This window comes from Wolffia australiana, chromosome 11, assembly GCF_029677425.1.
Source record: "Wolffia australiana isolate 7733 chromosome 11, ASM2967742v1".
NCBI lineage: Eukaryota > Viridiplantae > Streptophyta > Magnoliopsida > Alismatales > Araceae > Wolffia > Wolffia australiana.
This window is the reverse complement of record NC_135845.1, coordinates 114,593-140,245: the sequence shown is the minus strand read 5'-3', so window position 1 is coordinate 140,245 and position 25,653 is coordinate 114,593. Positions and strand designations below refer to the sequence as shown.

The 25,653-nt window shown below is 40.3% G+C and overlaps 1 non-coding gene across 1 annotated transcript; it reads left to right on the top strand.

The window, feature by feature from the left end:
• The first annotated feature begins 24,419 nt into the window (after positions 1–24,419).
• Positions 24,420–24,528, top strand: LOC144709953 (small nucleolar RNA R71). The gene has a single exon (XR_013583167.1). It is a non-coding gene; the product is annotated as a small nucleolar RNA R71 (small nucleolar RNA).
• Positions 24,529–25,653: the final 1,125 nt, after the last annotated feature.

The following is a 25,653-nucleotide window of genomic DNA, read 5'->3' as shown; positions in this document are numbered from 1 at the left end:
GTTTATCTTACTACCATGGAAGACCTTTGAGTCTCAAAATGTAGTTTTTAAAGACCAAATCCTTAAAAATTCCAAAAATATTTTCTTGGATGAAGAAACAAGTCCATGACGACAATATGATATTATATGCTCTTGGTTTAATAGGAGCATACACAAATAATATGATATAATAATATCTTATCATAGGTAGTTTATGATAAACTCAAAATTAGGGGTGAAATTAAGTCGTCGTTAAATTGAGTTAGCTAGTGATGAGTAAGGTCGTCTCCATAGGAAACGGATGACTTAGGGAAGGAACTCTCTCAATAGGTGAAGTAGAGAAGATGAGAATAGTTACGTAAACCTAAACCATACAATTCAATGAATCGGTAAAGATAGTGGTTATGATAGATGTAGGAGGAATTTAAGAAAGTAGACAAGGATCATGTTATTACTAGTAGTGGGTTGTAGAGTAGGACGAGATGAGGAAGATAGAGATGAGTGGTGGCATGAAACAATGACGTGAGACAAGTTGGGAGTGAAGGATACAAGGTATCTTGCTTAGAATTTATGAATTAGGGTCTACAATATATGAGTGAAGGAAGATAAGATGGGATTATGACGGTGGCGGTGGTACGATGTAGATGGTGATGAAAAGTAGTAAAGATAAGGTATAATGGTGATAAAAAGGGAGATGTAGTGATATGCGTTTGCTTAAACAGAAAAAGAGAATGGTGACGAGATTGTCAGGATGTAGGGGACACATGAAATGAATGATAGATGAGGATGGCTAGAGACGCTGACGGGTGCAGATGGAGGTGGATGAGCGATAGTGATGGATGAAGATGATGGATGATAGTGACGGATGAACTACCTAAGTGTGTTAGAGAAGACTCAATGTAAGGCAAGAGGCTAAGATTTGATCCCTACATTTTGTTGTGATCAAGACATCTTCCTGATACAGATCAACCTTTCCACTACTCTATTGAACCTCTCCAAAACACGACAGTCACCAAGAAACCCTTGATGGACCTTCAAAACTTCACTTACTTTCAATATGCCTCTCTAGAAGGAAGTGATCTTAAATATGTTTTTCAAAAAGAAAGGAGGCTCAATATATAGATCCAACTGTATGGATAGATAGATGGCATAAAGACAAAGCTACCTGATGGGAGGCAAATTGCATACTTATTTTAATTGTCGTTGTAAATTTAATTTTCCTAAAATCAAATAATTTGATAAAACTAGAAAACCCACTCAAATGTACAATGGGAGTGAGGTCGTCTCCAAGGACTGGCCTTTAGAGATGTTTTGAATAATTGAGTTCTCATGTTAAGGGATAATGATAGTAAAACTACTAATGAGGTACGGAGTGTAGCGGAAGATGAAAGACTAATAGGTAAAAGATTATTGTATTATTTATATATTCATAGAGATACTAGAAATAATTTAGAAATAAGAGATGTAGTATGATTTATGAGAAATATTAGTTAGAATGATAAAGTAGGGTATTTTAACAAGACAGTAAATTTCTATGAATAAAGGGAAAGGGCTACTTATTTAACTATTGGTAAGCTCTATGAGAATATGAGTATAATCTAAGGATAGTTGTATTAATAACTGAGAAGAGGAATATAACTTACAGTAATAAGATACAAGAAAAAAATTAGGGGAAAGTAAAGATATTCATAAGAATTTTAAGGATGACTAACTTTATTACTAAGTTAGTTATAAGTGAGTTTTGAATGTGATTAGTAGCTACTACATATTGATATATGTATTTATATTTTATTTTTATTTTGTTTATATATTTATTTTCAGGATCAAATTTTAGAGGTAATAGTTGTTTTAGTCGAACATCTGTGAGATGTTCGATGAAATGCTTGAGAGAAGGTCAAAATAAGGAAGATATCTAGGTTTATATAATCTTTATATGTTTTTATATATTTTATATATGTTTTTTATTGTAGAAAATCGTATAATGCACATGACGTGTTCTAAAAAATTCCTGAGAGATGGGGTTATGTAAATGTGTTTATATATTCTTTCAGATTAGAAAATAGAAAATAATAGAGGTAATTCCGTCGAAATGTGAGAGGTATTCGAGGGAATGCCTCTGAGAGGTCGATGTAAATGTATATAATTCAATTTTATACGGTAAGCAATGAGAAATGTATATCAATTGATAAGTGCTGCTTGACCATGCAGTGTGTTCGACAGACTGTCATAATGATTTATGTGAATGAATTTTATTAAAAAAAATTGTGATTCCTACGAAATTCTCAGTAAATTTTACGCTGAAAGCAAAATGATACGTTGGGGGATCTATCTATGACGACCAAACCTCACTGAAGCCCTGATTCAAAGAGCAAGAGTGGCACACCGATTGCCACCGCCGAGCTTCAATTTAGTGATTCCCTTGATCTTCTCCTCCATCCAGGTATGACTCGATGATGCTTTGACCTTTGTCATATTCTTGAGAGTCCTTTAAGCTTTCGAGGCGTGTCACAACAGCTACACGAGCTTCTAGGTCACCTTCAAGAGTCCTTCATCGTCCCCCTTCTTTCCTGGGATGAGAGATCTGAAATTCAAGCTAAACAATTGCATTTAAAGGGTCGAGAGAGGTCTCTCAACTCCCCCTCTCCCCCCCCCCCCCCCAAAGTGCAGGGTTGGTCCAAAGGCCTCCCAGAGGCCGTTGGACCGGCGTGTGATCCCCTCGTTGACGGTTTTCGCCGATTGGCCAATGAGGAGATGGCCAGGGCCAAAGGACAAGTTTGCCCCCTTTCAACCGTCCTATTTTTCTTCGATCTAGGTCAACAACTATGATTAAATCACAGTCGTGGACCCATTCTGATCAGTGTACCCCTGCTCCTGCCCTGTCAGGAGGCCTCATCAGCTGTCCCGTCAGCTATGCATGCTCTGATTCGCCCATCGTGGGTCCTGCATTCCCCGTTAGCACTTAGCAACCAATCAAGGTCCTAAAATAAATATAATTTTGTTTTAAAAAATCAGATAAATCTCACCGTCCAATCTTCTTTAAGAAGATCGAATCCCTTAACTTAAAACGACCCGAAGTGATATGGGCTTTGGGCCAGGTCGGCTTGAAGCCCAATCATAGTTTGTTTTATAATTTCATCATATCGCAGCCCATTGGGCTGCGATCCCTCTATTGCTCATCGAAACCCAGCATGATGGGAGAATAGAAGAGATAGTGGGATTCTTATCGCATATGGAGAAATGTAAAAATATGCAATGCTATATAAATTCCGTAAAGTATTCCTTCATTAATTAAAATATAATACCTCTTATTTGGTAGGCCTGAGTGGGCCTGTCTGGTGGTCTCACTGTAGGCTTGCTTTGGGCTCCTTAGTTGTTGTTGGTTGCTGAGCCATTGGGCTCCTTGGTTGCTGTTGGCTGCTGAGCCGCATGGCTTCTTGGCTTCCGCTGGCCGCTAAGCTGTTGGGCTCCTTGTGCGGCAGGCCTCGGTGGCTGCTGGGCCGGCTTGAGCTCATTGTGCTCGCTGGCTAGCATTTGGCTTGGGGGTCACCAGCTTGTCCCTTGGTTTGGCACACCCCTTTTTATACCTTTTTATTTTCATTTTTTCCATTTACCAAATAGGATTTTAATAATAAAATGGAAAATTTAAAATCTTCAGTTAATAATGCATAGAGAGAAACTAATAGTAAAATAGATATAATATAAATAAAATGATGCATATAATACTCTAGAATGTGTATAATTTTACTACTAAAATTCCATATATCGCTACCCTAAAAATTTTAGCTCTATCTGAGTTTTGGTAGGAAGATTTCTAGCAACATATTTAATCAAATATTTCTCTATCCTCATCCTCATCAATGCCGTCATGTCATTTGGTTAGGGTTTTGTCTCGTCCAAACATTTATGCAATGATTGACTGAGATTCTTCCTCATCATCCGCGATCTATGGCTCTTGTTGCGCCACGTGTCACCATGTGAAAATACATAAGTTAAGAATATATTATTGAATACTAGCTCACAGTTGACGTGGTGACACGTTAGTGCTCACCACGTCAGCTTGTGTCCCTTTTTAATCCAATCAGGGGCTGAAACATGCTTTCCAAAAGTACACGTGGTGCCATGTGTCGCATGACAACTCAACATGCACTGCAATATTTGACCAGTCCACAGAGAGAGAGAGGAACAGTAATGAATTTTTAATCTTTTTTACCTCGGTCCTTGCATCACATTAATTGCTGAAAAACTATGCCCTTTTTTATTGGGCCACAACACCTTGTACAAAAGGAATATTCGTTAGTCTTAAATGCAATTTTGGCATCGGTTATTGCAATGCCATAACAACTTAGGTAAGTGATTGGCTGATGCTAATCATTAACCTGGTTAATGATTGGCTGTTGCCAATCATTAATCCTAACTCTGGTTTGTCACCGTTTGATGAATCGAAAATGACATGTGGCATTTCAAAAATAAGCATGCTAACTTATGTTGGAAAATTCATATTTAATAAAATAAAGGCCCAAAAATATAAATAAATATATATTTCAACTTGGAAAACTAAGATCTTTATGAATTTGATGTCAAAAAATTCCAGAAAAATCATATTGTGACTCAAAAATTTATATTATTTCGAATTCTGATATCAGAAAGATCCTTAAAAACACGTAAAAATACAAAAAATTGAGAATATCATTCAAAAAATAAATTTAATCATTTTAAGCTTCATAACACGCATATATATTTAATTTAATTCAAAAAAATATGTAAAGATGGTCAGATTAAGCTCCTAAAAGTGCATGTTATTAGATTCCTAATTTTTAATCATTAATAGTCCCTTAGCAATGGCATTTAGAATATCTTGGGTTATCCGGTCAGCTCATGTAAATGACATGAGCTTGAAGTGATCATGATATCAACCACTCCTCTAAGTATGAATATAGCCATGTAGTGCTAGAATGCACATGAAAGACTCCGAGGTGATTTGGAAAGAGCTGGTGGTCATGAGGAATGAAGCCTACTTCTTGTCGGGTATGATACTATACTCTAGGTGATGCTTTCCCTCGTTTGCTCGTATCACTCACTCACAGGTGGTGGCTCCTCACTAACTCTTCTCTTCTCATTGAAACACATAATATCAATTCTATATCAAGGAATAAAGTGTGGCGCTTCTCCTATCTAACTATATGTAAAGCTATAAGAGAATGATGGATGGCTCAAAAGAATGGATGAAGGGTGTGTAAAGTATGGATTACGGGCTTAGAATACATAGATAACTATTTCCGGTGGTAGAAAAAAAGTAGACAACACCTTAATGGTATGAGAAAAGTAACGAAGATGCAATGCACCACCTAAGGATGGATTATAAATTGATCAACAAGTCTTATATAGCAACATTAAATGATTCCAATGTCAACCCAAAAGCCCATTTTATTATTATTACTTTTTATTTTTGATTTTTTTGCTGGGGTTAACACAAATGGGAGATTAATATGAGAGGATACAATAGTTGATCACATCCATGTCATCATATGTATTCGATGCAAGTATGAAGCAGATGAAATAAGATGAGAGGACATAGAAGAAAGCAAAGATGGGGATAAAAAAGAAAATATATCACAAGAGAGTGATATCACAAAGGGGAAGAGGAGAATAAACTTGGGAGTAACCATATCGTAAGCATTTAGGGCTAGTGGGGAATAGATGGTTATCTATGAGAATGCCTGAAATTGAGTTAATGGTGAGAGGTAAGCTCGAAAAAATGGGTGAAGAGGATAAATGCATAGGTTTCAATGGTGGTTTAAGGTGGCTCAAGGAAAGGTGATTCTGTGATTGAAAATTGAGGAAATGACATTTTTAATCCAAGAGGGATTCATTTAGTGGAAATGAAAAACTCCAAATCTGATTGACACATTGAAGGGTGGATGATGAAATGCTCACTCGGCATTCCCCTAATATGATAATACTTCAGCCCTTTGATTTTCATGTATGTTACTCACCCTCTCAGATATCCTAGCCACTTCGAAGAAAATACATGCATCTAGACCATGCCCCATAATTTTAAGAGATGTATTTGATCTGCTACATTAGCCTAACTTTTATACACATGATGCTTGGACATGGGGTGTGTGATTCTCCAAGATGGTCATGATTAAACTGATAAAAGCGAATGCTACCCCCCAACTTGGAAGGATGTGAGGAATTAAAAATTGTGAAAATCAACATTTCCTCCCCCTTCTTGAAACATGCATTGTCCCTAATGCAGGAAAATAAAGAGGAAGCCAAAATAAATTGGAAACCATAGTTCCATAAGGCGTGTGGCTCAGAATGAGATGGTACTTGGTGATGGCACGTGGCAGGCAGAGTTCCTAGAAGCATCTTTGAAGACACCGACAACAGCACCAGCACCACTGCCGGTTTGTGTTCAACCCGACTGGCACGCCAAGGCGACCGTGAAGGCGACCGGGTTCAAATATCCTGGGTGAAAGCACATTCGTACCTTTCGATTCTGTCTGGTTTTATTCCATTTATTCTCGTTTGTTTTTTGATTTCTTTCAGTTTACGTCAGCATTTTCTCCTGTGCGTGCCCCTTCTTAATTCCATTTTAGGATGGGTTGGGAGCCTGAGCACTTGGGTCCCTCCCCCATCCCTCACTCCCTTCCCTTTTATTTTTATTTTCTTGGAATAGGGGACCCATTCTATACGGGCCCCTTAGTAGATCAGTCTCTCCCCTCTCTCTCTCTCTTGTGTCCTCTTAGGTCCCATTTACCCCTCCTTTATAAGGGAAGAAGGGTGCCCTAAGAGTTCTCAGACTTATTCTTTTCTAAAGAATTGTGTTGTTGAAAGATAAAGCAGGTCCCGCCTCCTAGAAGAAGAAGAAGGAAGAAGCTGAAGGAGGGGTGGCGTGGTGAGAAAGGACCTTTGGTGAAGGGAAAGGAGTGTGGTCGACTCCCCTGACTGCCTTCCTTGCCTCCCTCTTCTATGACGGTCCCTCTTCTATGACGGCACTGACCTCCCTCTCAATGTGTGTAACGGTCAGCAACGGAACCATACGACACCAACTCCCTTGTCTGTGCAGCCACGTCCGCGACTCGAACCTTTAAAGGGCTGTTTGTGATCCTCCTGATTGAGATCTGGTTGACGAGGACTTCCTTGCCGTGGCTGGTTCCCGCTCGCTCACAGTCGACCACTCACCCGTTTGGGTCGTGGAGGCCAATAAGCTGGAATATGAACGACCGTGCACTTCCCTCCCCCTTGAGCGGGCAGCCTGTCCAGACCGTGGACTCAATCTCTTGCGACTCTTGATGTGAAATCCTGTGCCTGACACCCTTCAGGATTGGGATTTCAGGTGGTTGGGCACGCGCATGGTCATGGATTGATTGTTTGGGCGTCGGCCCTGGATGCCAATCCTATTGGACGCATACTGTTGACGACTGGCTCCTGGACTGTGTCCAATTGACTTCCATGGTGCTGGAGCGACCATCCTACTCGTGCCCTGGGTCCAAAAACGAGCTGTGAGGTCTCCAGTCGGCAGCGATGCCTATTCGCCTCCATGGTGGTTCCTACAGTTGATGATTGAGTGCTTGAATGCCCAAGTGAAGTTTCTTCTCTTCTACACAAACCACCGGTACGCCCTCATCTGGAGTGACAAGTTTGTCAAGCTGCACTGAGCCAATTCAGCTCTTCTGGGCACCGCGTTGTCTCCATCCCCTTCTCAGCTGATTCCTGATTGCCCGCTCTAGCCTGAGGGCTGTCGTACCACGCCGATCCCTTCTCCGACACCTTCCACATCCGACATCACCTACGATCGCTCTGGACGCATTGACGTAGAAAAATTCTGGCACACAATCACCGACAAGGTACATCGTCTCCCTGCTCACACGTCTAATTATTTTCTGAAGTATACTTTCTGATTGCCTCCACGACGCTCAGGTTAGATATAGGTGAGAGAGGAAGGTTGAGCGTGAACTAAGATCATCTTGAGCATCTTATCGGTATGGGCTGAGCCCGCCCGTCACGTGTGGGCCCCCACGGATTGACTCCGTTTGACGCCGTAGTCACCTTCGTCCCCTTCGATGAGGCTCAAGAGGTCACCACTGCCGTCACCTGGTGACTCCGTTGAGCTCGGAGTTTGGCACCTCCTGTGAGTCGGCACCTGCACGTACGATACCTAGGTGCATCACACATTGCATCGTAGTTACATAACCCATTTAGAGTTGATTTTTCATTGGATGACGACACTGTCTACGTTCAAAAACACTTCCTATTATTGGTACCGAGCCATCATACTCGGTGCCGACCAGACGACGTCCTCGATGACATCCGACATCACTTGGTTTTTTGAATTCTTGCTCCGTTCAATTGGTGGCGACCTTGTTAGAGCCTTGTCAGGATTATACTTCCTAGAGAGAAATATTTAGGAGGTCATTAAGGCTATACGTATGATAACCTTTTAGTGATTTGGAAAAAAATATATCAAAAGAACATCAAAAGTAAATGACAAAAGTTTAATTGTTCTGAAGCAAATCTAGTAACTAAAAAGATTAAGTCGTGCAAGATCATGTCTCCGGCTCATCGTATATGTCCATCATAACTTCTTTCATTTGAGTTTTGAGCTCCAAGTATGGTTTCAATCCTTGACCGTTTACTTTGAATTGCCGACCTGTGTTTGGATATGAAATCAAAACAACTCCATAATCAAACAATTTAACTATAATAAATGGTCCATCTCAGCCGCTCCAAATCTTCCCTTCAAATGACTTTAATCATGAGTTAGAAAGCCAAACATTTTGATTTTCATATTAAATTTTCCAATTTATTTTCATTTCATGAAAAGCTTTCATCTTGGACTTATAAATCACAGAGTTCTCGTATGCCTCATTCCTCAACTCCTACAACTCCCGCAACAGTAAAATTCAGTGTTTTTCTGCATCTTCTGAAGTAAGGTTTAATTTCTGAATTGCCCAATAAGCATGATACTCGATTTCCACTAGAAGATGACAAGATTTTTAAATATCAGCCTGTAAGGGGACATCCATGTGGTCCCTTATAGGCAGTTTGATAAGCCCACAAGGCATCAGATAATCTTTCTGTCCAATCCTTGCCATCTGGCCGTATGATCTTTTTAATGATCCTTTTGATTTCACGGTTGCTAACCTCAACCTGACCATTGGCTCGTGGATGGTAAGGAGTTGTCATGTTATGATGAACCGCATACTTCTTGAGGAGGGCCCTGAAATGTGAGTTATTGAAATGCAATCCACCATCACTAATGATTTCTCTTGGGCATCCAAAATGGGAGAGTATTTTGAGTTAAAATATTAAGTACGACTTTATGATCACTTGTCCTCGTGGGAACTGCTTCCACCCACATAGACACATAATTCCCTGCCATTATAATATATTTGTGCCCATGTGATGGTGGAAAGGGTCCCATAATATTTGGTCTACACCTGGGTGAAAAATTTCAGGATCCTCCCAAAAATAAAATTGAACTTTCCTAAGAATTTATTTTTTCTCTTGCTTGTTTCATTCATGTGGGGTTCCTCCCAAAATAAGATAATTGACGATGTGTGAAAACCTTGGGATTCTTCTAGTGCTAACCCTAAGTATATGATAATCAGGAAAGGTTTCAGAAATAGGTATTTGTGGTATGACATATAATCCTGATAATTGATCAACAACAAAGTTTTCAGATCCACGTATCTGTTTGATTTTAATATCAAATTATCACAGCAATAAACTCCATCTAATTAACCTAGGTTTTGCTTATTTTTTATTCATGAAATATCTAATAGAAGCATGATCAGAAAAGATAACTATTTTACTACGTAATAAATAAGGTCTACATTTATCTAAAGCAAAAAGGCTAGCAATTCCTTTTATGTTGTAGTGCAATGTACCGGGGTATCTATTAAGGTTTTGCTAGCATAATAGATGGCCACCGCCTTATTTTCAATTCCTTGACCAAGAACTGCCCACTGCGAAGTCGAAAAGCACCGCACATAAACTTAAAGGGAAGACTCCAGTACAATGCTTGTACAATTGGTTCATGCAGAAGAGCCTCCTTGATCTGCATGAAAGTGTGCTTCCTTGCATCGTTGATTCCAAAATTCACATCCTTACTAATAAATTAGTCAGCAACTTAGACAATTTAGCAAAGTCTTTAATGAATCATCTACAGAAGCCCGCATGGCCAAGGAATCCTCTGAGTTCCCTTGTGTTGGTGGGCAATGGAAGGTTCTGGATCACTTTTACTTTGGACTTGTCCACTTTGGCTCCACGATTTCTGGCTAGATGTTCCAAAACTATTCCCTGTTGAACCATGAATTGTGACATTTTCCAACTAAGCTATCTGCAAGACCTTCACCAAGTTAGTGACACATGCATCAAAATCCTGACAAAAAACATCGATACAAATCTCTAAGAAATTTCCCAATAAGTTTGAAAACAAAGCAGTCACACATCTGTGAAATGTGGCGGGAGGATTTTAATAATCCAAAAATCATTCTCTTAAATGCAAATGTTCTTAAGGGGCATGTAAAAGTGGTTTTCTCTTGTTTTTCAAGATGAATTTCTATTTGATTATATCCTGAATATCCATCAAGGTTGTAAGAAATAGTTTTGAACCACTAATTCTTCTAATATTTGATCAAGAAAGGGCAAGGGGTAGTGATTTTTCTTTGTCACTACATTTAGCTTCCGATAATCAATACATATTCTCCACCTAGTTGGTAATCTAGTTTGAATGTTTTCCCCTTGCTTGTTCTTGGTCACTTTATCCCATTTTTCTTAAGAACAACATGCACCAAAATAACCAAAGGGCAATAAGATAAAGAGGCAAAAATGGCAAGAAAAGAAAATAGAAAATACTCAAAAGGGGTATTTTTAGTAATTCTTCCCATCTATAAATACTCTTTTCTCCCTCATTTCTCCTCATTTTGGACATTCTCTAGCAAGTAGCTGGCCAACAAGACAAGGCATACTTCATATTCTCTCCTCATTTTGTTCAACCTGCTTAATATAAGTTTGTTGAAGTTTTCATTGAATCTCTCCTCTTGTTTGCATTGAATAATGCCTCATCCAGGAAAAATGTATTGATCCAGAATTGAGAGGAAGCATTGAGGTCTCATCAGAATTTCATTGAGATTTTAGGAACCTAGATTTCCATTTTCACATCATTATCCATCCATTTACCCTTAAAATCCATCATTTTCTCAATCAAAACACATGTTGCCCCTACTTTCTCTCCCTAGAATCATTTTATTCTCTATATATATCTTCATCCATATCCCCAGTTCATGCCCTCAAAATTTCATAAAAAATCTCCTTCATTTGTACCTTCAAATTCTATCTCAAACTTCTTCTACACCCTCTCTTCATTTTCTCTTTCTATCTCTTTATTTCACTCATTTTCTCTCTCTAAAATTTATTTCACTGTAAAATCTATACCAGTCGCTCACTAGATCATCCTTCATTTGTCCTTTCAAATTTTTTTAAAAATGTTGTTTGAATTCCATCATTTAGGACAAAAAAGTGATGTGTGCAGGAGTTAGTCAAATTGACTGAGTCCTGACCATATTGGGTCAAGCCCAATAGGGCTAAGCTTATTTGGCTAAGTCTTGACTTAGTCGAATTGGCTGAACCTTAGTGGGTTGACCCACTGAGGCCAGGCCTATACTGGCCCTACAAGGACCGACAGCCCATCTGGTCCGCCCCCGCATGCAGCGCCGCTTCACAGTCGCTTTGTCGCCGCTCCGCCGCCGCTCTGTCGCCACTCTGTCGCCGCTCCACCGCCGCTCTGCCACCATTCCGCCATCGCTTCACTGCCGCTCCGCCAATGCTCCTTCATCGCTCAGCCGCCGCTTTGCCGCTGCTCCACTGCCGCCTTTGCCGGCGATTGCTGGAAAAGGTATTTTCATTATTTTTTGCATTTAAAAATTCCAAAAAAACCCTAAAATTAATTCACACAACTTTACTATTCTATATATCTTATTCAACGTTTTTACTTATTCAATTGCACATACCACATTACTCATAACTCTTACTCTATCTCTCGTTTCTTTATTATTTCTAGTATATAATATATATACATATCTGATATTCTCTCCTATCTAGTTCTCTTATTCACATAATATTCCCTCTACTCACTAACTACTCATTTCTTCTTACGCTCATTATCTTTAGTATTATTATTGCTTATTAACTATAACTCAATTATTAAACACAGCTCTAAAGGTTAGTCCCTGTAGAGACAAACTTACTCTAACTATAGGTCTGAATGAGTTTTACATCTTTATTCCAATTTATTTTATTGTAGGCATATTGAATTACAATGGCATTTAAAGTTAAAACTTAATTTTCCTTTTGTCATCGTCACATAGTCTTTTGGATCAGGTTCTTTCCTATTCTGGTCAACATCCTTACGAGATTCTTCTTATCATCCTACTTTTTTTAAGGAATATCGGGAGGAATTTTACCACTTCTCAACTTAGAAATTGTATCCATGGTTTCATGATGATTTTTGGTGGAGATATGACTTTTAATGTAATGTAAATTTGCAGAATTAATTTTGGGCTGAGTTGGAATTTGACCTTGTTCATGCCTGTGGGAACCATTCTCATACAATTTACCTTTTTGTTTATAGTCCGTCCTCACCACTTGTTCTTCTCGCATCCTTTCCATCTCCTTCTTGAACTCTTGCATCATCCCCAACATTTGAGCTTGCATTTTTTCCATCTTGTCTTGTTTTTCATGTACATTTCTATATAGCTCATCATAAGAAGGCCTAGTGCTGGGCTGATAAAGTTCTGTGAACCCCGCGGATAGCTCCTTGGCTCTTGTTGCTAGAAAGGTGAGGGGTTTGATCAATAATTTTTTTTTTTTGAACAATAAAGAAGATCACCCAACTTGGTGACCCTCCGTACACGTGGACATGGAGGGGTCTAGGCCAAGACACGTATGGCCCATCCTTCCCCCCATACCCACCACCTCATCCAGGACCAAACCAACAAAATACCAGTCTCTCCACATCATTTATAGCTCTTTCCACTGACATTGCCGCCCCCTAGAATAATACCTTGTTGCGGTGGGACCATATCGCCCAAAGCACCGCGAATCTCAGCCCCCCTCCCCCTCCCCCTTGTTAATCCCATGCTGGCGCCACGGCAGTGTGGCCCATAGGTGCGAGCACGACATAATCTCTGCTAGCCCCTGGCTTGCCCATAGTGCCTGAGAAAGCCGACATTAGAAAAAGAGATGCTCGCACTCCTCTTCCTCCTCCATACACACAAGGCATAGTGAAGATTCAGCCGGAAGGAACCTTCGCCATCTTACGCGGGTCATTGTCCACTTCCTGGCGAGTAGCCATGCGAACACCCTAACCTTTAAGGGAATCTTTTGCCTCCAAATTGAGCGACATGCCCCTAAAATGATTGGGTCCTCATAGTGGTGTGGTCTCAAGCTTTGGTAAACTCCTCGGCTGGAGAACAGACTGATGTCCATACCCACCCATCTGTCATTCCCTCCATTGGCCTCCAGTTGTTCAGTGTTTGCTGAAGGCTTAAAAAATCCTCCACCCGCTGACTAGATAATATGGTCGCAAAAGTTGGACACCACACTCCATCCCAACACTCTTCGACCAAAGCATGCCGGTGACGGACTAGGGCAAATAAGCCAGGGAACAGATCACAGAATCGTCCATGCGACATCCAATTGTCCATCCAAAACCTAAATCCGGCGTGATGCCGGATGTAGTCAGGACGCCGTCCGGTCGTCACCGAGGTTAAGGGCTCGGTATCGAATCAAGATTTCTATCGGACAACAACGGGAAGTGTCATCCGATAATGACGATGAACAGGTATGATAAATGACGGAAATGCGAAAGTACTAACTGTAGTACGTGCAAGTGCCGACTCGTGGGGCGTGCCGTTCCCGGGATTCAACGGGGTCGCCTAGGGATGGGTAGTCCAGACTTCTTGAGCCTCGTCCGAGAGGGTCGAGGACGACTATGTGGCCGAACGGGAATTTCCCGCCAAGATGCTCACACGCGACGGAGTGCACAGTCGCGCCGGGGCGATGCGCGCGAGGCGGGGAGCGGGCGCGGCCGGAGCGCGCAGTCGCGACGGGGTGACACGTGCAAGGTGGGTAGCGGGCGCGGCTAGAGCGCACAGTCACGCTGGGGTGATGCACGCGAGGCGGGTAGCAAGCACGAAGCTGTGCGATGACGGCACGCGGGTGGCAGGGAGCGGCGCGCGTTCGGCGGCGCAGACAGCGCATGGTTGGCGGTCGGCGGAGTGCAGGGGGCTTGAGCAGCGGCACTGGGCGGCGAAAGTGAGGGCGGTGGAGGCGACAGCGGCGGCGCTCGTGGCGGAGAGCGGCGGCAACAACGTCTCTTTCTCTTCTCCCCTCTCTTCCTTCTCCTCTTCCTTCTTCCTCCTCCTTCTTCCTTCTTCCTCAGTGGGAGACTCTTCGACTTCTAACGTTATGAAATTCAAAATTCAAGAGTGTTTTGAGGGGGCGCCCACCCCTCCCTTTTATAGGGGAGAGGTAAATGGGCCCCTTAACTATAAAAATGGGAAAACAAGGTGAAAAATAAAAAGGGGGGTTTACTAAGGCCCACTATGGGAGGGGAAGATATCCTCATACGGGAACTTCCCCTCTCTACATCGTAGATGAGACGATAGAAAACTACGAAAGGAAATAAAATGCAAGAAAATAAAATGATAGACGGAATCAAAGAGGGAGCGCCGTTACCCGGGATATCTGAATCCGGGTGCACGCATCGTCGCTTTATCTTATCGTGCGGGCTGGATGCGAGTCGATGGCGAGATCGAAGGCGGTGCCGACTCCTTGAGCGATGGTCTTGCGGTCTCGCACGGTGCCACGCCATCACGGCGCCATTCCCTAATTGGGCTCGGAAAAGCTCCCTGACCAAGGGAAACACCTTCCTCATCCCTCTCCAAAAAGCTGACTCCCCCCTCACCTTGCGCATTAACTTCTCCCCACCCAAATTGGAGCCGTATCTGTCCCTCACAACATCCTTAATCAAGTCATCCTCCGGTCCCACGATCCGTCTAACCCATTTCGTCAGTAGTGCCACATTCAGAGTATTTAGGTCAGGTACCCCAAGTCCACCCTGTTTAGTTGGCGTGCAGATGTCATTCCATGAAACCAGCGCCATGGCATGTCCTTCCCCTGCATTTGCTCCCTTCCAAAAAAATCTCCGCATGATCCCGCTCAGGTGTTTCTCAACACCCACCGGAAATTTAAACACGGATAAATAGAAAGTTGGTATTGCTGATAATACCAATCGTAGTAGCACTAGTCTCCCCTTCGCGACAAGACTCTCTGCTTCCATCCCTCCAAACGTCTCTCCACCTTCTCCACCACTGGTTGCAAGTCTGCTTGTTGAAGGTTACCAACTGATAAGGGTAGCCCTAGGTATCTCATTGGCAGCGAACCCACTAGCGTTTCAAGCGCACTAGCACACTGGGTCTCCTCCTCTGTCGATAGACCGAAACCCACAAATTTCAATTTTCCTCTGTTGATGTGCAGTCCCGAACAATCTGCGAACACCCGTAAGAGTGCCGCCAAATTCTTGGCCTCCTCTACTGATCCCTCGATGAAGAACAATGTATCATCCGCATACTGAAGCAGAGGGATGCCCAATGGCTGGCTCGGCGTCTGAAAAACCTCTAATACACCCCCTTCCACATACCAATGATGTACTTATGGCTAGTACATCAGCTTCCAAAACAAAAAGCATCAGTGCTAGTGGACACCCTTGTTTGATCCCTCTCTGCGGTCTGATCCATCCCCCTTCGGGGCGTCCATTTACCAATACAGCAAACGACTGAGACGTCACGCATCGCTTCACCCATTTGATCCATTCCTCTAGGAAACCCCTCCTTCGTAACGCTGCCCATAGGAACCGCCAATCCAAAGAATCATATGCCTTTGCAAAATCTACCTTCCACATGAACCCCTTGGACCCATTCTTCTTTCACGAAGCAATAATCTCCCTGCCACGACTGCACAGTCAACAAGCTGTCTCCCCGGAACAAAAGCAAACTGAAACAGCCCAACCAAGTCCCCAAGCACCCCTTGTAATCGATTAGCCAATACCTTTGCAACAATAAGGTATATGGAATTGGATAACGATATGGGCCGGTAATCTCCTACATTTTATGCTCCTTGCCGCTTCGGTAGTAAAAATAAGAAGGATTTATTTATCCTTTCCATATTTTCTTGAGGGTTTCTGAGCTCCCCCAATGTAACCATCACATCCTCTTTGACCTCACTCCAGAACTCCTTGTAGAAAAATACCGGTATGTCGTCGGTCTCGGGGTGCCTTCCCCATTCAGCCCTGCCATAGCTGTCTGAACCTCATCCACATCAAAAGGCCACACCAGATCATCTATCTGCCCTTGAGTTAACTGAGAGGCCCCTTGGCCCGTCCACTGCCAACTATTCGGGCCCCCCCGCCGTGACATCGAACGAAAGTGCTCCGCCAATGCTCAACCCACTGCCTGCGTCCCGGTAAACCTTCGCGATCTGACCTTTACTGATAGGATCTGATTCACTCTCCGTCGTCCATTTTCTACAAGGGTTAGATCAATAATATGTCTTTTGCATGTTAGGTCCATTGTATACATTATCTCTAGGATTCCTAGAATTTTGTCCCATAGGTCTGTTCATTCTTGGCCTATCAATAGCCATAAACTATTCATGCAAAGGATAATATACCTCAACAGGATAGACACTAGAGCAATGATGGCACTTGTCCATTTTTTTATCCGAGATGATTGAGGTGCCTCTTGTGTGGTCGTCTTATCTAATCAATTAGTAAAATCAGATCTGCTTTCACTAATTGATCAATTCATAAATCAGGTTCCATTGTAGTTACCTAGATCATTCTACCTCTTCTAGCATTTTGGTTTATTCCATGTCGGTTGAAGGCAGCATCGTAGGTATTGTTTTCTGGAAGGGTTTCTAGAATCTTGATAGCTCCATCCAGATATTCATGCATAAACTTGCCTCGGCTAGCTGCTTTGATCATGTTCCTATCTTGATCTCTTAACCCTGCATAAAATGTTTGGACAATCTCACATTCTTCTATGCCGTGGTGTGAACATTTTTGCCTTAACTCCTTCAGTTTCTTCCATGCTTCTCCCAAGGACTCGTCGGATCCTTGGCTGAATTCTCAAATGGCTATCCCATATGCATTGGGATTTTCAACGGACTAGGTTTTTTAATGAACCAAGCAATCTCCATTTCGTTCCAACTATTAAAACTAACGGGTATAGAAGTGAACCAAGCACGAGCTTTTATCACGAAAACTGAAAAGAAATGGTCTCATTTTGATGACATTGTTAGTGACATTAAGAAAGTGAAAAATTTGACAAATGAGAGAAAATTATTCTAAACATTGTAAGGTTCCTCTTGGTATAAACCATGAAACATGGCAAGAGATTAATTCATATGATGATCTATTTTAAAATTTGGCCCTTCAGCAATCGGAGCATTAATTCTCCTATAGAATAATCATTTAACCTTCATCTTCTATTTGCTGGTCCTATGTTTTCATTTATAACGTAATCCTCAACATCATCATTAGTGTTTCTATCGTTAGAGGTTTCCCCCATTTGACTTCATTTCCTAAGTCACGATGTAGATTTGTGTTTTTTATCACCCATTTCATACAAAATTTATCAAAATTGTTAAACTGAAAACTAGATATCACAACTAGAAAACAAAAATGTACGGCCTTGTTGTATATAACAGAAATTTAATGAACTCATTATTAATATAAAAGTAAACAAAATAAAATCACAAAATAAGAGAGTAGAAGCCCGAATGACAACCGGTCCCAGGAAACGGCGCCAAGTCACAAACTCAAAATTGGGGTGAAATTAAGTCATTGTTAAATTGAGCCTAATCAATAATATTTATAAACCTATACTCATAAATAATTTATTTGGCTAGCGACAAGGAGGGGTCGTCTCCACACGGAACATATGTTATGGATGAAACTCTCTCTATAATATATTTTGGTGTAGAAGAAAGACTCTAGATTAGATGAACCTCGCTGTCACATGCCAAAATGGTAGAGTGGTTCTTTTTCTTCATGCGTGTTGAGCCAAAGTCACTCCTTGAATCCTTCTATCTTGGTGTAAAAGAACAGAACCAATTGACACTTTGAATGAGAAAATCAAAATTTTAATTATAATGAGGAACACAATCCTAGGGAGCCTTTTTTACAAGGACAGGGGGTTCTATTTATTGATCCAAGATGGTGGACGGATAGAGGAAGAAAATGTCGAAACACCCTTAAAATTCTGCCTAAAACTCCTTGGTCGTTGGATATATTCATTTCAATTGTGGAGCAGTCTGAGCCATCTGATTTCACTCTCCTCGAATCTGAGTGGTGGATTGCCTACATGACACACAATTATAGGAGTTGAAAAAATAATATATAATATTTTAAAATATATTTAAATATATCCAAAGCTATATTTCCTCACTTATAAAATTATGATAAAACATTAGAAAATTATTACTAAATATCAAAATATATTTTCGCAATTACAAAGATACTTTTATTTATGAAATTTATGTGAGATAATTGTCTTAAAATATGATAAAATCTATAGAAATTGGAATTTCATTCAAAAAATGTAATAAATCATTTTAAGCCCTAAACATGTATTTATGATTACTTCAATTATAATAAACACATAAAATAGATGAAATTATAATGAACACTAGCATGGTATTTATCATTATTACTCGTGTAGGCAACTACGTTCCAAGCGTACCCCCCAAGGGGTACCCAATGCCTCGATGTCCACCCGCATTACCACTTGCATAAGTTTCATTAAACGTCCAAAAAATAGATTTTAAGTTAAAAGTTTTTTTTAAAATTCATTAAATTTAGAAGGATCTATAATCATAAAGAGAAACACCTTAGCGTGATTCTCCTTGAGCTCTCACTTTGTTATCTCTTATCCTTGAGTGATTGATGGATTATATATGTGATGGAAATATATGAGGCCTGCAAGTCAATGACACAATCCACATACCGTTCTACATTCATTAGTATAATGTATTCATTATAGTTCATGTGTGATGCTTACAATGAGGTCGATGAGTACATGATCAAACTTAAAGAGATCGTAATAAAGAGATTAATATTCTTCAGGCATGCATTGTCGATATTCCTATTGGAAAGATACTAGAGAAGGAAATCAAAATAACTGATGGAATATCACTATCTATTATCACTTATATGATGAGAATGACTAATTCCGTAGCCATTAGTGTGGATACACTAATGAGAGATAGTGGGTTCTCTTTACATTGATGGTAGGTTGTGAATGATTTTTTTCAAGATAAAAAGGAAAGTCAACATGCCAGGGATTGTGCACATATGTCTAGAGGTTGAAAAAATGAACATCTCAACCCATCTTCGTAGAGGAACTGAGAATTCATGATTCTGATCCATGCATAGTTATTTTATCATTATTTTATAAGTGTTATTATGGTTCCATTATTCATTTTCCTCTACATGAATTGAGTTAACTTCATTTTAAGGCCATAGAACCCAAAAATATGATTTTTATTATGATGTCCTTGAATAAAAGATAATACAACAATATGGTTTATGAAGATATTTTTAATACACTGATCACTAGTATCTATACATGTACTATAAATATTCTAATTGACAAAATAGGCTTACATCAAAACATAAAGAAATAATATCAATTTATGATCCTAATAATGTGATAAAAATGGCTGACATTGTGGACAGAATGCAGAAACACAAAGGGATGGACGATGCGAGTAATTTACAAAAAGAGTTCAGTAAATTAGTCTGTAAGAATTCCCTTGTGGTTTGAATTAACTGTGAACATCAATTAGGTCTGAAGCAGTATTAGGTGTATTAATTTGTCATTATAATTAATTTCACTTCATTTTAATAATTTTATAAACTATGAATTTTAATAAATGACTTATAACCGAGGGCAAGGTTGACATATAATAGGATTGGCTTTTTAGTGATAGAATTAATTAATGAGTTAGAAGAGAAGGAGAGGAGATATTAGGACAATAATACTAGTAATGATATTATTAATTAAATTCTAGATAAGGAAATTTTGGAAGATATATGTATAGATTGATAGTTAGAAGATAAACAAGTAGTTAGAGAGAGGAAGAGTTGTCACGAAAGAGAGAAAATGAAGTGAAAACTAAATGGAATTGAGAGGGTATTCCAAGTGTTTGTGGAACTGGCTAATGGGAGAGTAGTTCTCTAATATTTGTTTATGAAGAAATCAGATTATTTTTGTTTATTCAAAGCACACATATACTATAATAAGGTGGGAGTTCTATTAAAGAACTTATGTACATTTTTATTGCACTAAAAGTTCATGAAAATTCAGAAAATCCTGATTTTTTGTTTCCAGTATTTTATCAATCATGTGGTTTTTAAACCATTTTCAGTTAATATCTTTCTATATTTTATGGTCTTCCATTCACGCGAGTGTGACCTATATGAATGCAGTTCAATGACTAACCAGACTTTGTTGCCACGTGGGGATCACTGTTGGCTTAAGATCTTCATCATTGTACACATCCTATTCAAGTTTCATCCTTCCAAATCCTCTCTCTTTTACTCATTTGACGCCCTTCCTTTATGAGCAAAGGGGCTGTCACCCCTCATTCTGAAAAGGTCATAGAACAAGGATGAAGAAGGAGAGGAAGATATGCTGGGATATATTGCCTTAATCTAGATGAAATAAAGTGGATTACTGAACCATAAGACCCATAACAAAATCAAAATGACATCTAAAAAATGGTCAATTGAATCTCTCGGTTGCATATCGTACCCACAATTTCTTGGATCGTCAAGTGAATCGTGTCGAGCTGCTCAACCAGCCTCTAAACGGATCCACACAATCTTGAGCACATTGAATCTCCTCGTTTGCCTTGATAAGCCTAGTTCATGCTTCAACATTATCATTCCGCCATCCAAATCACATTGGGAATGAATAGGAGCCATAGGAAGAATAAGAGAAAGAGCCCTGAAAAACTCTAGCATGAGTGAAATTTATTCAGGGTCTTCCCTTATTTACACCAAGTAAATATGTGTTAAAACCCCCCCGAAATCAAAGTTTATCTTTCAATGTCCAAAAGTCTACTTGCGTGCGATCATCTAGGCCCATGTATCAATCTACTTAAAGACTCTAGTGGCCCAAAAACCTTTTTAGTGGCCTGAATTCTTAAATATATCATCAGATAGATTAATTAATGTTAGATTGATTGAACCTTATTGAATCACTCAAATAACCTGTCTCTCATTACTTACTCTATATGCATAGTCCTTCATCCACTTGATGCTCCGGGATGACTTAGGGTATGGTCAACTGTCAGACCCTAATCTATCATCCCCATTAGTATTGATGTTTTCATTATTTATCAGATAACTATTCTCCAATATTTCCGTACCTTGGACAAGGACTCCATTGTATCATCTTCCTTGAGCAGTCTCCTCTTCTACCGAGGGTGGGGATCCCATCTAGACCATTCAATCGTCTTCATGAACTTCTTGTTGCACCCAAACTAAGACTGTTTAGAATTCCATGATTAGAAACTTATACGCTATAGTTAGAGTAGAACCTTCAAGACACAAGATATCTTTGGTGTCTCAAGTCTGTTGAATACTTGCATAATCATGATATGAAGTAACTTGATTGACAGTTTGGTATAATACTATTTGAGGGTTCATACTAGTCAATTTAGTGAAGTATTTCTTCTAAATACCACCCGCTATTTATCCTTAGTGTCTCCACACTAATGGCTAAAGGATTAGCCATACTCATCAAATGAGTGAGATTAGATAGTACTATTATATGGAAATATTTTGATCAGCAGATGCAAGGTTTTTATTTCAATAGCCAACCAAATGACTGCAGTATCATCGGGTGTCCACCAAAAAAATATTTAGAACATTTTCTTATCCAATAGAGATTTCTTACCATAATTCAGTAAGTCAGATCATGTATTCAGAGACTTTATTGTAAGCATCACACGTAAACTATAATAAATTTTTTTTATTAATGAACATATAATGATAAATGGAATATGTGATTGGTTTACTAGCCACATATATTTCCATCATGATCCTCCTCCATTTAATGTTTCAGGAATCAATTTTTAACTATGGTCAGAAAAGATGGTTCTAGAAGCGAGTGTAGAAAACTTTTATAGGCCAGGACATCAAGGATTTCGTATTTTATCAATGTGGGATAATTCTTGGAGCTTCTTGTCACCATGGACCACTCGAGATGGAGAGAGAGAAAATGAGAGAGAGAGAGAAAGAGATAGAGATAATATATATATACAAGGAATGAGCACAGATCTTGACCATTGAATCTTCTTTATGAAGATCAATTGCTAAGATTATAACAAAAGGTTTCTATTAAGAAGGCCAGCTATGTTTAGGATTAGGGAATAAATGGCTCATAGCTTGTATCTCATTTTCTTTCTTCCTTTTTTTACACTATGGCCCTGGGGCCTCGGTCCGCATCTCTCTTAAGATCCTTTGGTCCTCTTCCAATTTTAGCTGAAAAGGCTAATGGGTTTATCCCTTTCTGAAAGATGCAAAAAAAAACATTATATAAATTTCAAAGGTTTATGATAAATTAAATTTTAAAAAAGACATAACTTTTCACGTGCCTTCGTGCTCATGGCCTTTGATGTGGTTCTACTGTTGCGGCTACCACGTTGTAGTAGCACTCATGATTGTGTCTACGGCTGTTGGCTGCAGCCATTAACCTTTTGTTAACTTATCTTTTCTATGAAACCTTATGATGCACTTCTATTTTGTGGATATATTTTTGTTTCATTCATGCATAAATCATGCCAAAAATAGGGGGAAAAATAAATATTATGTCATATTGAAATGTGCACAAAATGAGTTTTATTCATCAATCAGAAAGAAATATTAATGATAATTCATTGTTTTAGACTACATATAAACCTAAAAATCAGAGAATGAATGAATGATATTTGATATGTCAAGGTTTAATCATGTTACTGTCATGCAGATGATCCTTAGGCTTGAGACATCAATGACATCGTGGATGAAAGGCTATGTTTTAACTATAACGTACGAGTCCTTGATAAGCTCAATTTTAGGTGTAATTTACTGGTTAATGACTGGTTAATCGTGTGAGGTTTGAGCTTATGCAACGATAATATTTTTCCTCACAACTTTAGGCAAGTGGGTTGTCGATCCCCAAGGAGCAGATAAACAGCAATAATTACTTTTCAACTCAATGTATCTATTCAGATTTATGTATTCCGTCGCAACAGTTAATCAAATTGATCTACAGTGAAGTTCCCCAAGTATTTTTTAGAAACTTTAACTAAGCAGCCTCTTCAGTAAAGAAACTCTTTACTGAACAATTTGCCCTTTGGGGAAAATACCAGAACACCTTGAGGGTGTTCTCGCTCGCAAGAGTGCCCACGCAATGGCACGCCGTGCACGCAGATCCTACTGCGTGCGGGCTGCTGCCTGCGCGCAAGAGGGTTCTGCTTGCAGTGCGGCGCCTGCATGGGCAGCTGCTTGCGCGCGATGCGCGCTGCGCGCAGGCGCCGCGCGCAGGCGCCGCGCTGCAATTATACCTTGGTGTTCAGAAGGTGCAGGCCTAAAGCTCTCCAACAGCTTCCTCATTTGTTCCTGGGATTCCAACATCTGCTTCGTTTGAAATTCCATCATGACCTGCATCCGCATCTCCATCTCTGCTCGCAACTTTTGGTTTTGCTTCTCTATCATATCTGAAATGACGGGGGTGAATGTAGAAAAATCAGGTTGGTTGTGAGAGGGAACCTGATACTGCTGCTAGGGCTTGGACTGGAACTGCTGTCTTTGTTGGAATGAGGGTTGAGTTGCCGGCTTACTCCCTTGGTGGAAGGTCTCTCCATTTGGAAAATTCGGCCTCTTTTGCCCTGCCCATGGTTGCTGCGGTTGGTTGAAGGCTTTCACCTCTTCTTCCATGGCTTGGCAGGCTCCGTCTTCATGTTCCCTGCTGAAACAGAGAGAGCAAATTTTGGCTTTAACGAAGGGGGAGTTACCTAAGAAAACGTTCTTCAAGGTGGAGGTGAGCTCCTCCAATTTCTGGTTGGTTTCTCTTAAACCCGCTTGCAGCTCGCCCTCCTTAGCATTAACTTGCAGAACTCCTGCTCTCTTGGGCTGCAGGTTCCTCCCATTCTGACTTGCTCCAATCTCTTGCAGGTCAGTTTCTGCAACTCTCTCCAAAATATCAAACACTTCATCCTCATATGCGGTATAGAAAGTTCCCCCGGAGGCTAAGTTAACCTTATTTTTCATGAAATCTGATAAAGATTCATAGAAAATCTGGGCTAACTGACAATGTTCAATTCCATGATGAGGACACTTCCTCAGCAAGTCATTGAACCTCTCCCATGACTCACTAAAAGCCTCACCTTCATGGGGATGAAAGTTATGAATTTCTCTTCGGTAAAAATTAGTTTTGGAGAGAGGGTAAAATTTCTGCAGAAATTTTCCTTGCATCTCTTCCCACGAGTTGAACGTGATTCCTAAATTGCGATACCATGAAAATGCTTTATCTTTTAAGGTAAGAGGAAAATACTTCATTTTCAAGATTTCCGTAGATAGTCCAGGAACGTTTTGAGAAGAACATCTAATATGAAAATCATCGAGGAATTCTAAAGGATTATGTGCAGGTAGTCCGTTAAATTCAGGTAAAGAGTTAATCAAAGCATTATCATATCTAAATAAAATACCTTCACCTATGTTCAGGTTGACATCGGCTTGTCGTAGGCTACCCGACGGTGTCGACCTGTCCAGCATTGTCCTCCTCTCATTCTGCTGATGTCTCTCTTCTGCCATTGTTTCCTGCTGAATTTCAGGTTCCGTAACTGTAGAATCTGGAGTTGCATCGCGTGCAACATTCTATGTAGATCTTTCACCAGCTCTTGAACGTGTCACTACCATAGAACTTCAGCAGAGAATTAGAAAGACAATAAACTGAGGATTTCAAGCCCTGCAGCTTTAGGAGAACGAGTTGAAGATAACTGAAAACACAGAAAAGATAATTCTACTGTAATACCGTGCTCCCCGGCAACGGCGCCAGTTGATAAGCTCAATTTTAGGTGTAATTTACTGGTTAATGACTGGTTAATCGTGTGAGGTTTGAGCTTATGCAACGATAATATTTTTCCTCACAACTTTAGGCAAGTGGGTTGTCGATCCCCAAGGAGCAGATAAACAGCAATAATTACTTTTCAACTCAATGTATCTATTCAGATTTATGTATTCCATCGCATAGATTAATCAAATTGATCTACAGTGAAGTTCCCAAGTATTTTTAGAAACTTTAACTAAGCAGCCTCTTCAGTAAAGAAACTCTTTACTGAACAATTTGCCCTTTGGGGAAAATACCAGAACACCTTGAGGGTGTTCTCGCTCGCAAGAGTGCCCACGCAATGGCACGCCGTGCACGCAGATCCTACTGCGTGCGGGCTGCTGCCTGCGCGCAAGAGGGTTCTGCTTGCAGCGCGGCGCCTGCGTGGGCAGCTGCTTGCGCGCGATGCGCGCTGCGCGCAGGCGGATCTGCGTGCGGTGCGGGC